Source organism: Pan paniscus, chromosome 6 (genome assembly GCF_029289425.2).
Source record: "Pan paniscus chromosome 6, NHGRI_mPanPan1-v2.0_pri, whole genome shotgun sequence".
In the NCBI taxonomy this organism is placed as follows: domain Eukaryota; kingdom Metazoa; phylum Chordata; class Mammalia; order Primates; family Hominidae; genus Pan; species Pan paniscus.
In genome coordinates, this window is record NC_073255.2 from 87,421,228 (window position 1) to 87,435,250 (window position 14,023).

The following is a 14,023-nucleotide window of genomic DNA, read 5'->3' on the forward strand; positions in this document are numbered from 1 at the left end:
TTTAACATTGCCAAAGTGGCACATTTTTGGGTAGTGTGTGTCCTAAACCCCGTTGACACACGTATTCTATAAAAAATAAAGATATCTGCCTGGACAGATTCGTTCGATGGGAACTACAAGTTTCCCAGATCTTATGAGAAAGAAGAGAAAGTACAGTGTTCCTCCCCAAGAAAGAGTAGATGGAATAGGCATTTTGTAATTTACCAAGCACTAGAAATAAATACGTTGTTTTTCTAACCAAAAAACCGTGGGTGTTTTCATCTAGCAACCTTCATCAGCTTCTGCATTTTAGTTTACCTAACTCTGTTGAGTTCTGTAATCTTGATTCCATGGACAGCTTAGAGAACAAGTCCCTTCGGTCCCTTTATCTGTTCATTTACAGCCATCTTGTTGGGGTCGCAGATAAGTACCCAGCTCATTAGGCACTGACCCCTACTGAAGTAATCATCATAAACCACCACGAGCTCTTCCCAGTTCAACTGATGTGTAAACTATTTAAGGACAAGATGAAATGAACAGGAAAGATTTTCTGGTTTAGTTTAATTGCTTCTCAGGTGGCCTCTCATTTACCAAGCTCTGCTACAAGTAAGAACCAAAACTACCCTAGTGAAACTAATATAAACGACCCCAGTACTTTGGGGAATACAGCCTGTTTCAACAGATCCCTGGGAGTCTGCATTTCCAGATTGAAAGAAAGATTGTCTCAGTCTATTTGTTGTGCTGGTGAAAGTTCTTCTCTTCTCTCTTTATGCATAATTTAAACCTGCATTCTCTTTAGATTTAATGAGTAGAGCATGTTGTCCACAAATTCCTTGCTCTTTAAACCATAAAGAATTATGGCTACTTTAAACAGAAGTCAGTTGCCTCCATTGGAATGTCTCCGTCGGGATGCATTTTGAGGGTATAAAGAAAAGAGTGGTTAAAAATTGCAATAAAAATACAACAGGGTGGGTGAAACAAGATTGGTAGAAAGTTGATGGTTGCTGAGTTAGCACAGTACTTTGAAACATTATTTTGTCTACTTTTGTGTGTTTGAATTTTTTCACAAAATATATTTTTTAAAGACTGCAATGAGGTCAACTCAGGGTTGAACCCAAATCTTGTTCTGGGACTTGTTTTGTGTCTCTAGTGAATTTTTCTCTTAAATGAAAGAATTGCTACCAGGAGATCCCATTTCACAAAGCATATTGGAGCCTGGTGTTCTTCAGCTTTCATTGTTTTGTCTAGCCATGTAAACAACTGGCTGTGGATTTCCACGGTCTGATTATCAACTATGCTTAGGTGGAATGCATTTGTCTTTTAGGCTTCTTTGCCATCATCGTTTAATAGTCTTCCTCTCTTGCCTTGAGTGTTGATGGAATCCAGCAGCAATGGTGCACCCTGGGGTTGTGCAATGCAACGTGAAGCTTCTAATGGTCTGATAAACACCAATAGCTACCTGTCCCTGTCTGCCCAAGCTCTGCTTTTACTGAGGTTCCTGAAGCCTAGAACCTGAACCCAGAACGTGGCCTAGTTCTTGACCAGCCCAGACAATGACAGGTGGTTTCTTGGGAAGCTTGAACTCAATAGCAGAAGTGGTCTTGCAGCCCTTGATAGCGTGTGTGTCTAGTATAATGGGATTGGAGGGTCAGGAGACCTATGACACTCTGTGCTCACCCAGTTGGAGTTACCTCATAGTTCCCCATGTTTACCCAGATCATATAAACTGGCCATGGTATTGTGTCTGATTGAGAATGGAGCTGTGATCTCATTTATTTATTTATATTTATTTGAGACAGTGTCTCACTCTGCCGTCCAGGCTGGATTATAGTGGCACACTGCAACCTCTGACTCGAGGGCTCAAGCAATTCTTCTGTCTCAGCCTCCCAAGTAGTTGGGATTACAGGTACCCACCACCATGCCTAGCTAATTTTTGTATTTTTAGTGGAGATGGGGTTTCACCATATTGGCCAGGCTGGTCCCGAACTCCTGACCTCAAGTGATCCACCCACCTCGGCCTCCCAAAGTGCTAGGATTACAGGCGTGAGCCACCATGCCCAGTGCTGTGATCTTATTCCCAGCCATCTTTCCTGGGTCTACAACATCCCACTTTGCAGTTGTCACCTCCCTTTCCAAGGACAAGGATTTAGAAGCCAGATGCTGCGACAAAGAACTGGTCTCCTTTGCCAAACTCAAAATGTTCAGCCTTACGTGGATCCCACTCACTGAATTGGAACTGCATGGCCACTAGATCTGAGTTTACTGTATGACTTTAAACAATGTAATTTGGATTCTGGCTGCCCCCTTAAGAGCCAGATCTAGAGTGGGTTAAGTTTTGTCACCTGGGCCTAATTTGTTTCGTGGCCAGTTTCCCGAATGATGGCAATCCCTTTTCCTTGGTACCAAGAGCACAGCTGAAACAGGCTGCCATTTTCTACAGGACTTTTAAGAAAAACACAAGCGAAAATACATTTGAAATCCAGAAAATAGAAGAACGATGCCTTCAAATTCCAAATTTTTTCACCTTTAAACAGTTAATTTGCTTACTTGGTTATTTTGGTTATTTATTTGGTTTATTTGTTTATTTGATGTCCCTCCAAGTCAGGAGGTACCTCTGGACTGAGGATTTCTTTTAGACTTGATATTATAGGCTTTAAAAATTGCTGGGCTGCTTATAAACCGTGAGGCATTCTGCCACACTGGGGAAAAAAAGAGCTTTTAATTTGGGCAGACAAGGATCTGGAACTTAACTTAGTCATTTCCTAGCTGTGTGGCCTTGGGCAAGTTACTTAACCTCTCTGGGCCTCAATTGTGTCATCTGAAAAATAGGAATAATAATATATACCTAGTAGAGTTGCCACGAGGTCTGATCAATTATATATAAAATATCAAACATAGTGTCTGACAGACTATATAACCTCATTGAGTGAGGGCTGTTATTCCTCTTTTTAAACTCTCAGGCTCAGAAGGGCTAGAGGCATTCAGAGATAATGGGCAAAGCAACGGGTATCCAAAGTGTTGAAGGCCTTACACCATCAGGTTGCCCATCAACATGAAAGAAAGAGCCCAGCTTTGCTCCACTCCATCACGGAAAATGTCAAGACCTATTTCTTCATGAGAAAATAGTCTCAGCCTCTGTGTACTCATGGAGAGGCATCGAGGGGCGTTGAAACTGAAAATGCTATGCGCTATTGTGCACGTGTCTGTTGCATTTTTTCCTGGGAAGATAGTTCATAGCTTTTATCAGGTACTCAAATGAGACTGTTTTCATTCATTCATTCATTCACTCATTCATCAAATAATTTTTGAGTGTTTATTATGGTCTAGGTGTAGAAAGTATAGCAGTGAATAAAGCAAGACAAAATCCCTTGCCTTTATGGAGTGGAATTTTTGGATTCACTGAAAATTTTCTTAAGAATTACTGATCTAAACAAACTACGAAGCCCATGGAATAAGGGTTGAATTTTCTAATAGCTTCCTTTTGGTTGTGTTGGGTTATAGACTCCAAATCTCTCTCCAGATGGGTCAAATATGTTTTCTGGAGCCACATAGACTTGACATCATTGAAAGCAAAATTTAAAAAAATGAATGAAATTGGCCTGGTGTGGTGGCTCACGCCTGTAATCCCTGCCGTGGTGGGATTGGGAGGCTGAGGCAGGCGGATCAACTGAGGTCGGGAGTTCGAGACCAGCCTGACCAACATGGAGAAACCCCGTCTCTACTAAAAACACAAAATTAGCCGGGCGTGGTGGCTCATGCCTACGATCCCAGCTACATGTGAGGCTAAAGCAGGAGAATCGTTTAAATCTGGGAGGTGGAGGTTGCGGTAAGCCAAGACCACGCCATTCCACTCCAGCCTGGGCAAGGAGAGCGAAACTCCGTCTCAAAAAAAAAAAAAAAAAAAAAAAAAACACAAGATTGAAATTTTACAGATTATATTCTAAACCAAAAAATGTTTCCTGAGTACCCCTGTGTGTAACTACAAGAAGTAAAGGCAGCTACCAAACAGTGCAGCAAAGTGAAAAGTAAATGACCAAAAAATCCCTGGTATTTTGGCATTAGAGAGACTCGTGTTTGGATCTTTAACTTCCTAACTGTGAAGGATTGGGCAAGATACACAAATTCTTTGAGGAACAGCATACCTTGAATCAGAGATACTTATCTTACAGGGTTGCCATGAGTATGAAATGATTTGACTGGCACGCAGTAAATGTCAGTTCTCTATGCCTAACACAATGATTTTTCAGAGTGTTGAAACCATGGACCTGTAAACTTAAAACACACACACACACACGCACACACACAGACACACACAGACACACACACACTTTTTTATACTGATAAAGCTTCACAAATTTCATTTTATTTTTCCAAGTCAAGGGTTTTATAAAACACAAACTACAGTAAAACCCCTGTGTGTACACACACATACACACACACACACTCTCACACACACACACACACACACACGTATTCTCTTCTTCAATTTAATAAGGAGCATTTTATAAAACAAGACAGTTACAAGGGTTTAATCTCGCATGAAAGACAGTCCTTTAAATGGGGGTAAATATAGCTTTGTTAAAAATGCAATATATTTTCTTTACATCCATATTTCACTTGCAAAGGTGTTGCAGTGCCTTTGTTTCATCTTTTGATTCTTACAACCCTGTAATGTGGGCAGGACAAAGTTTAGTTGCATTTTTTGGGAGTGGAACCAAGAATCAGAGGGAAGAAAAGACTTGTTCCAGTCTCCCTCTCCTTTTCCAGCTTTGCCCGTGGGTCCTGTAGGACAGGGACCTGCAATCATGGGTTCCGACACTCATCTTATTCTTCCGGGTCAGCGGAAGGAAGGTTTCAGCTTGCTGTAAGACAGAACTGCACCATCTTACTTCTGGGGAGGTTTAGAAACTGAATGGCCCTCTGAGAAAATCTGCTGCTTCTTTCCATTAGAACCTTCTAAGGGCTGAGGCTCAGACCCTGCCAGTTCTTCCTCTTTCCCTGGCAAAAGCTCATTAAGCCCTTCAATTGAACTCACATACCATGGGTAATTAGTAGAGAGCTTGGATTTTAGAATCAGACAGACCTGGACTAGAATCCCAGCTCAACCTACATGTATATGAAGACAGTGTTTAATCTCTCTTTGTCATTCCTATTTATGAATGGGGATAGCAACTAAAATCTCATGAGCTGAGTATTAAAGAAGGTTATATGAATTTTCTAATAGCTCCCTAATAGCATGGTGGCTCACATATGTAAGCCCAACACTTTGGGAGGCCGAGATGGGTGGACGGCTTCAGCCTAGGAATTAGAGACCCCCATTTAAAAAAAAATTAAAGAAACAAAACCAAAAACATATGCTGATCACTTGAGCCCAGAGTTTGAGACAAGCCTGGGCAACACAGGGAGACCTTATCTCTACAAAAAAAATACGAAAATTAGTGGTGCATGCCTGTAATCCCAGCTATTCAGGAGACTGAGGTGGGAGGATCACCTGAGCCCAGAAGATTGAGGCTGCGGTGAACCGTGATCGTGCCACTGCAGTCCAGCCTGGGCAAAAGAGTGAGGCCCTGTCTCAAAGGAAAAAAAAAAAAAAGAAGGTAATATGCATATGTGAAGTTCCTGAGATCATGCTTCCCTTCCAAGGCTGCTGTGTACAGTTGCACAGGTGCCAGTCAAAGAGGCAAATGGCAATGGAAATCCAGCCAGTGCTCAGATCCCAAGTCTTGTGCCAGTGAAAGGTTGCAGCCAACTTGAAGAGGTGCCTTGTAGTAATTTTTTTTTTTTTTGAGATGGAGTCTTGCTCTGTTGCCCAGGCTGGAGTGCAGTGATGCAATCTTGGCTGACTGCAACCTCTGCCTCCCGGGTTCAAGAGATTCTTCTGCCTCAGCCTCCTGAGTAGCTGGGATTATAGGTGTGTGCCACCACACCCGGCTAATTTTTGTATTTTTATTAGAGATGGGGTTTCACCGTGTTGGCCAGGCTGGTCTCGAACTCCTGACCTCGTGACCTGCCCGTCTCAGCCTCCCAAAATGCTGGGATTACAGGCATGAGCCACTGCGCCTGGCCGCCTTGTAGTAATTTTTGCACACAGAGTGGGCACCTTTTCTGAAATCTTACTAAGACTCTCATGTCCTAGGCAGCCCTGCCTTCTTTTCTCTTCCTCCTTTTGGTCACTGCCCCTTCAATGAACATGGGTCATGAAGTCTACTGCACTGAGCCACTCACACGCTGCGCGGCTCCCTTGGAATGAATGACAATTGCTTCTAAGCAAATGAGAGGAGGAAGGTTTCTTGCTACCTACAGGGCCCTGACAAGGATTGGTTCTGTGTCTAAATGAAATACCCTTTAAACTGCCCTGAAATTGCATTGCTTATGTCAGTTAAGTGGAATCCTATGGACTATAAATCTGACTTGAAAGGGCTCAGTTTAATTTGACTAAGATGTTACAAAACGTTTACCAAAATGTAAAGCATTAGTCTGTGGAAAATCAATTATGGCCCAATCCATCTCACTGATGAGGGGAGAGTTCTCATTTTCAGATCTTTTGTGTGCACAGCCACTGTACACACACACACACACACACACACACACACACACGTACAATTGGGATGCAGCAGCTGGAATCTCACGTGGGAACTAGAGAAGGGTAAGCACAGCTTATTGACTAATGATAAGACACTTATCAATTCCAGCAATTTCAGCATGTTTGGCTCAATGTTTCTAGAATGCTAGGTTTTCGCACCCCTGCCACTCACCAGGGTGGCTATTTACAGAGTTAGTGAAGAGAGAAAAGTTCTGTCCATTTCAGCTCGCTCCATTTCCATACCCTCCAGTGACATGAGGAAGAAGACCACCCAACTAGGTGAAATAAAGCTCACGCCCCTGCAACAGAGCAAATTAACTCTCTAAGAGCTCGGTGCAGTGAAGAAATAAATGAACCTCCTTGTGCAATGATTTCCCAAGGCTGGTACCAAAAGTGCTTAAGAGTAGAGAGGATCAAAACATGAAATGCATGGATGGGAAATGCTTTGCAGACTGCTGCACTCTAGCACGATGAATAGTGCACTATTAGCTGTAAGGTCTTCATGACAGACAATGAGCAACCTGGGAAAGGAAGACCAACAGTAACTTATAGACCCAGCAGTGATGGTGGGGACTCTGCAGAAAGTGAAGGGGTGTGGGGTACGCTGCATGGGAGCTAAGAAAATAAAAGAGAGGAATCCACACAAAGGTGGAAAATTAGTTGCACAGGAAGGGTCCTTGATCGTGGTAGAAATATTAGTAATGACAGTGATAATAATAGTAACAATAATGATAATAACTAACGTTTACTGAACCCCTACTATGTACCAGGAGTGGTTCTAAGTGCTTTCCTTATATTATCTCATTTATTTTTCACAACCCTTTAAGATGGGCACAATTACTATCTTCAAGCTAATGACATATAGCTATGCAACAAATGGAGTTGGGATTGTAATTGAAGCTTGCTCTTTTTGTAATTGTTATACTTGGTAGCCTTCAAAGATGCTATATGCAAAAAGAGAGAAATGTGGAGATATTTGGAAGAGGTGGGAGGTTTCATTACCTGGGGATAGTAAGCAGAAAACAAACAGGTCTTTTTCTTCCACATCACCTACTGAGATTATGCAGAACTGAGGATTGGAGGAGAGAGGGGTGCACAAAGATTGGAAAGGAGGCTCCCAAACCCCTCACTCTCCTATTTCCTGGAGTGGGAACAATTTCAGGCATTTTCAATGCTTTTTACTTCTTCAATCTTCCCGTTAAAGAGGAAGCTCTTCGGCCGGGCGCGGTGGCTCATGGCTGTAATCCCAGCACTTTGGGAGGCTGAGGCGGGTGGATCATGAGGTTAGGAGTTCAAGACCAGCCTGACAACATGGTGAAATCCCCATCTCTACTAAAAATACAAAACTTAGCTGGGCATGGTGGTGTGCGCCTGTAATCCCAGCTTCTCAGGAGGCTGAGGCAGGAGAATCGCTTGAACCCAGGAGGCGGAGGTTGCAGTGAGCAGAGATCACGCCACTGCACTCTGGCCTGGGCGACAGAGCAAAACTCCATTTCAAAAAAAAAAGAAGAAGAACGTCTTCCATAGACCCCTTTCAGTGGCTGGCAGTGTCTTCTGCTTAAACGACTCCCTTTCCCTTAGAGGACTAAGGTGCCCAGGCAGGTGGGTTTGGTAAGACAAACAGAAAGCTGGTTAGCTTTATAGGAGTCTTCTGGGCTTTGCATTTTAACTTGGAGAAGCAAAGAGACCCTTCCGACTTCCTCTAAAGTTGTACAAGGTGACAGGAAGTACACAGACACAAAGAGAATGAATTTGGGTTGGGGTCTGCAGGGTGCAGCAGCCATCAGAGAGACAGACCCAAACAAGTAAGATGACACAGTGTGGTCGTGCGTCCTCTGCATTTGGGGAAGTATGGGGGGCAGAGAGGAAGTGTGGGAGGCATCTTGCATCACATTTGTCTAAGGCAGAATGCTATGGCAAATTACCATGGCATTTCAAAATGTTGGGGCTCTTTACAACGTTCAAATGACAAATTTTTGGATTTTTAGATATGGGGGCTGCCTTTTGCAGTTTAAGAGTGTATGGATCTTGGCCGGGCATGGTGGCTCACGCCTGTAATCCCAGCACTTTGGGAGGCTGAGGCAGGTGGATCACCTGAGGTCGGGAGTTCGCGACCAGCCTGACCAACATGGAGAAACCCAGTCTCTACTAAAAATACAAAATTATCTGGGCATGGTGGTGCATGCCTGTAATCCCAGCTACTCAGGAGACTGAGGCAGGAGAATCGCTTGAACCCGGGAGGCGGAGGTTGTGGTGAGCCAAGATCATGCCATTGCACTCCAGTCTGGGCAACAAGAGCAAAACTGTGTCTCAAAAAAAAAAAAAAAGAAAAAAAAGAGTGTATGGATGTTAAGCTTCTGGCTGTTTTTAAAAAGGGCCTGGAGCAAAAGACACTCATTAGCCTTGGGATCTGTGTGCCTTGGGATCTGCATGAACATGATCTAAATGGAACTTTCTGAGATGATGCGACCCAAGCGGAAGCCTTGGGGTGCCAATGGCCACTGCCCCGGCCCAGATTGGTCTTCCCTGATTTATGCCCTAGAACAAGCGTTACTGCAGGCTCTGATTGACCTCTGAGTCCAATCCCTTTGGTGGATCCTTAGGAGAATTAGAGAAGGGGAGAGAGAGAGAAACCATCTCAAATCTGGATTAGAATGGCGCCGCGGTCCCCAGGGTTTCTGGGGAGCAGGGAGGTTTGGTTTGGAAATTAACAAAGGGAGATTCAGAATGAGTCTTTTAAATTCTAAGCTTCAAACTCTGAAACTGGCAAATCCCACCGACAATAGCCAGAAGAGGAGGCAGAGCCAGAAATAGGAGGAAAGGTCAAGGTCAGTTGTAGGGCATGCACCAAAAGAAGCAAATCCAGGACCGTAGCATGAACAACTGGCATGGAAGGTCAAGTGGCTCAAAGGGGCATCCACACACAGCCCCTCACAGCCACCTCTTTCTCTGGAGTCACAGATTCACTTCTCCCTGCAGAGGGTCAGAAGAGTGCCCTTAAGACCACAGAGAGGCAAAACCCAAACTCGAGAAGTAAGTGCTACAGTCATCTCTCAGTTCAAAGAAACAGTAGGAAAACCAGAAGGGACATAGAAATTGTAGAGCTCCTGGAATGTGCTCCTTCCCTGGTTTCCCAGCTCCATCCTCCCAGTGCCATCTGGTAGCCAGGACTCAGGCTACACAAAAGCGCCAAAGACCCCAAGAAAATCTACGTGAGAGGAACCACATGCAATTGCTCTTTTCATTTAGTGCAGAATCCTGCACTCCTGTCTTTCTCCCAGCCCCTCAAAATCCCCTCCTAAGACTGCTCCCCCTGCCCCCAGAACTCTGAAAGGATCCAGGAACGTAACCAAGGAGAGGGCAGTCCTGCCAGAGGCTGCTGGGTGCTTTTGACTGACATAGTATTTTCAACACTAGAAGAGACGTTTTTTAATGGCATGAAAATGTCTTTAATCACAGGAGCTAAACCGCGCACAGTGCAGGTTCAAGGTGAACGGGATGCTCTTGTTCTACATCGGCATTTTCATCTCACTTAGATTAATTCATATTTTAATTGCTTCTCTCCCTGATTGAAGTACCAGAAAGAAGCACTTTCATTCTTTTGATCTCATGTTCTCCCGAGCACTGCCAAGGTCAAGCGCCGGGCACATGATTGGCTCTGGGGGATTTCCAAGGAAGGCACCTGGAGGCGGGCATCTCCTAGTGAACAATGCTGCTCTCCAGAGGGAGGAGAGACCGGTGGGAATCTGAGTTGGGCAAGCTGCCCTCCCCACACCAGAGCCCGGAGTACCGTGACTTTTTTTTTTTGAGACAGTCTCACTCTCTGCCCCAGGCTGGGGTGCAGTGGCGGGATCTCGGCTCACTACAACCTCTGCTTCCTGGATTCAAGTGATTCTCCTGCCTCAGCCCCCAGAGTAGCTGGGATTACAGGCACGTGCCACCACATCCGGCTATTTTTTTGAATTTTTAGTAGAGATGGGGTTTCACCGTGTTAGCCAGGCTGGTCTCAAACTCCTGACCTCATGATCTGCCCACCTCGGCTTCCCAAAGTTCTGAGATTACAGGAGTGAGCCACCTCGCCCAGCCAACACCATGAGTTTTTAAGCTGGTGCGAGACAGCCAGAAGATGGGTGTGGTTACAATTGTCTGCTCATTGTTCTGCACCCTGTGGCTTTGAATCCCACCTTTATTCATCTTCAGACAATGACATTAATAAGAATGTAGCCCACACTGTCTGCAGTCCATCCCCTGGAGGTCCCAGGTTTTCTAACCAGTCACCTGGTTCTTTGCCAGGCAAACAAAAATGGCGCTTTTCCCTAATCCCTGAGATTCGGATGGGGTTACGTGTTTTGTGGCCACTTTCTGTTCTGATTTTCTGTTGTTCCTCAGGTTTGGTCCTAACATTCACCGGGTATCCTCTCTTTGCCCAGGTGAGCAAACAGGTAACACGGGGCTCGATTTTCTCCACAGGAAAGTGTCCAACGGCATTCATGTAGAATGGAAATATTACTAAAGCATTGGCTCACAGCAAACCCTCTGGACATGAACATTAGACAATACCTTCTAATAAAAATCCGTGGCCAGGCGCAGTGGCTTATGTCTGTAATCCCAGCACTTTGGGAGGCCGAGGTGGGCAGATTACCTGAGATCAGGAAGTCAAGGCCAGCCTAACCAATATGATGAAACCCCATCTCTACTAAAAATACAAAAATTATCCAGGCATGGTGGCATGTGCCTATAATCCCAGCTACTCGGGAGGCTGAGGCAGGAGAATCGCTTGAACCCAGGAGGTGGAGGTTGCAGCAAGTTAAGATTGCGCCATTGCACTCCAGCCTGGGCAATAAGAGCAAAACTCCGTCTAAAAAAAAAAAAAAATTCCTGGCCATTCCCACCAGCAGGAGGTTTGCTCTCCTGGTTGGACCCTGGCATACCTGATTTGGAAAGCTCTTTCTGGTTTTCCTGTCTCATCCCCCAGAGTGTCAGGTCCCTATGTGAAAGGGCTGCTAGGACAAAGTACCACAAACTGGGTGGCTTGACTCAACAGAAAATTTGTGTCTACCTGTTTTGGAGACAGGACATTGAAAATTAAGGTTGCAGCAGGGCCATTCTCCCTCTGAAACCTACAGGGTAGAGCCTTCCCTTGCATCTTCCTAGCCTCTGAGAGAGGCCATCAAGCTATGGCTTTGCAACTGCATCACCCCAGTCGCTGCCTCTGTCATCCCCACCTGGTGTTCTCCTGTGCATCTCCTCTGTCTTCACCTGGACAACTTCCCTCTGTATGTGTCTGTGTGCCCAGATTTCCCTTGTCTTATAAGGAAGCTAGTCACTGAATTAGGGCCCATGCTCATTTGAAATTAACTTCATCTTAAAAGACCCTATTTTCCAATAAGACCGTATTCAGAGGTACTGGGCATTAAGCCCTGAACATGTATTTTTTTTTGTGGGACACAGTCAAACCCAGAACACGCCTTCATTTATGGGAACTTTAAATTTCCTCTTCCTTATCCTTACTGGGATGAGATGTTCAATTTTCTAGGTTTTTTTGTTCTAACCCGTTGGAGTCATATAGAGTATGAGGTGGTCATAGGGGATAGGGCAGGGAAAGGGACAGGTAACCAAGAAGAAGTATCTTCCCTAGTGACATCCAAAGAAAGCATCAAACTGTTTTACCAAACAAAACCACTTCTCTCTCTATAATGGGTTCTACCACTGCCCTTCCTTCCTTTCCTCCTTCCTACCTTCCTTCCTTCCTTCCCTCCTTCCTTCCTTCCTTCCTCCCTCCCTCCCTCTCTCTTTTTCTTCTTTCCTTCTCCCTCTCTTTCTCTCTTCCTCTCTTTTCTCTTTCTCTCTTTCTTTCATCTTTCTCTTTCTCCTTTCCTTCCTCCCTCCCTCTCTTCTTTCTCTTTCTTTCTTTCTTTCTTTCTTTCTTTCTTTCTTTCTTTCTTTCTTTCTTTCTCCTTTCTCTCTTTCTCTTTCTCTTCTTTCTTTTCAGTCTGGCTGGCTCTGTCACCCACGCTGTAGCGCAGTAGCATGATCATAGTTCACTGTAGCCTCCAACTCCTGGCCTCAAGCAATCCTCCTGCCTCAGCCTCCTGAGTAGCTGAAGTCTCAGCTACTCTGACTATAGGCATGCACCACCATGAACAACTAACTGTTTCAAAGAATTTTTTTTTGTAGAGATAGGGTCTCGCTTTGTGGCCCAGGCTGGTCTCGAACTCCTGGCTTCAAGCAGTCCTCTCCTCCCACCTCAGCCTCCCAAAATGCTGGGATTACAGATGTTAACCACCATACTGGGCATTGGCCTTTTAAAATAAGTTTATTTTTCCATCCATTACTACTTAATCACCGCCTACTACATGTGAGATATTTTCCTTTTGATCATTTCTTGATTTTCTCACCACAACCCTGAAAAACAGATATTGTTGTTGTCTTTTCAAAGATCTGGAGCAGAGACTAAGGCTAACATCACATGGCTGTGGAGAGCCAGGAACGGAATTCATAGCCATGTAGTCAAAGCCGGTCTGTCTAAGATGTCCTGGTTCCATCTCTGCCACCTCTGGCCTGACCCCGTCCTTCTTCGGCACTACTGGCCACTGGTTCTCCAGCCTTGTGCCCCTTGGTGGCACATCTCAGCACTGAATGAAGTCCCTGCGGCTGTTGCAACAAATCCCTGCAAATCAGGTAGCTTAAAACAGGCCAGGTGTGGTGGCTTATGTCTGTAATCCCATCACTTTGGGAGCCTGAGGTGGGCGGATCACAAGGTCAAGAGATCGAGACAATTCTGGCCAACATGGTGAAACCCCATCTCTACTAAAAATACAAAAATTAGCCAGGAGTGGTGCAGATGCCTGTAGTCCCAGATACTTGGGAGGCTGAGGCAGGGAGAATCACTTGAACCCAGGAGGCAGAGGTTGCAGTGAGCTGAGTTCACGCCACTGCACTGTGGCCTGGGTGACAGAGCGAGACTCCGTCTCAAACAACAACAACAACAACAACAAAACCACATATTTATTCTCGTACAGTTCCGGAGGTCAAATTTCCAAATTCAGTATCTCTGGTCAAAGTCAAGTTGTCAGTCAGGCTGTGCTCTCTCTATCAATCTCAGAAAGCATCCATTCCTTCCCTCTTCCAGTTTCTGGTGGCAGCTGGCACTCCTTGGCTTATGGACACAGGGCTCCAATCTCTGCTACTGTGGCCACATGGCTTTCCCTTCTTCTTGTAGGTGCCAAATCTCTCTCTGCTTCCCTCCTATAAGGGTACACGTGATTGCATTTAGGACCCACCTGGAAAATTCAGGGTCATCTCCCCATGTTAAGATCCTTGGTTCACTCATATCTGCAAACTCATGTGCCATATAAGAAAACATTAGGCTGGGTGCGGTGGCTCACGCCTGTAATCTCAGCACTTTGGGAGGCTGAGGCAGGTGGATCACCTGAGGTCGGGGGTTTGAGACCAGCCTGA